The following is a 755-nucleotide window of genomic DNA, read 5'->3' on the forward strand; positions in this document are numbered from 1 at the left end:
GGGGGGGGGGGGGGGGGGGGGGGGGGGGGGCATATTAATGTTAAAAAGTCATAAAGGGAAACTTTCATGCCATGTGAACTTTAATGTATTAAAAAGTGTTCTACTTTGGCTCCAGCTGTGTCTGTCCCTCTGCTTCGGTTTCACTCCCCACTGAGTCTGACTTCATGTGCCCCCCCCCCACCCCAACAGTATCAGACTCTCTGTTAGTCAAGTCATTAAATAATTGCATAAATGTAACATGGCATAAAAATTTCACTTTATGAGTTTTTTATTTTTACATTAATATGAGTTCCATATGCACATCAGTGAATTCTTGTATCATATGGATGCGCCAACAGTGTTGTTGTCATTACTTAGAGTTCCTCATGGGGGAGACAGAAACTACGCACTATAGCTTTAAATAAGAATTCCGATGCATGTCTTTTACTTGTAACAGAGTATTTTTACAGTGTGGTATTAGTACTTGTACTTTAAATTAACAGATCTGAATACTTTTCCCGGCTGCATGTCAGCATAGAGCCACGTCTAACCATGAGCAAATCATCCAATATACAGTATGGGTTTAATTTGACTTTTCAATCAATAGATTGTTTATTGATCAGAAAGCAGTGACACATGGCCCCCACATGCAGGCTGGGTGTCTGTGTGTGTTCCTGTGATGGGGAGGATGGATCTGTCTATATAATGACTCCCAGAGCAGTCGCTCGGTTTCTCAGCGTGTCTTTGTTTATGTTTCTCTCTCTCTCTCTCTCTCT

At 41.7% G+C, this 755-nt stretch overlaps 1 protein-coding gene across 9 annotated transcripts in view; it reads left to right on the plus strand.

Annotated features, from left to right (window-relative positions):
- Positions 1-755, plus strand: part of pard3ab (par-3 family cell polarity regulator alpha, b) — a 351,497-nt gene that overhangs the window by 252,719 nt on the left and 98,023 nt on the right. The gene's annotated exons all lie outside the window — the stretch shown is intronic.

This window comes from Etheostoma spectabile, chromosome 12 (assembly GCF_008692095.1).
Source record: "Etheostoma spectabile isolate EspeVRDwgs_2016 chromosome 12, UIUC_Espe_1.0, whole genome shotgun sequence".
In the NCBI taxonomy this organism is placed as follows: Eukaryota; Metazoa; Chordata; class Actinopteri; order Perciformes; family Percidae; genus Etheostoma; species Etheostoma spectabile.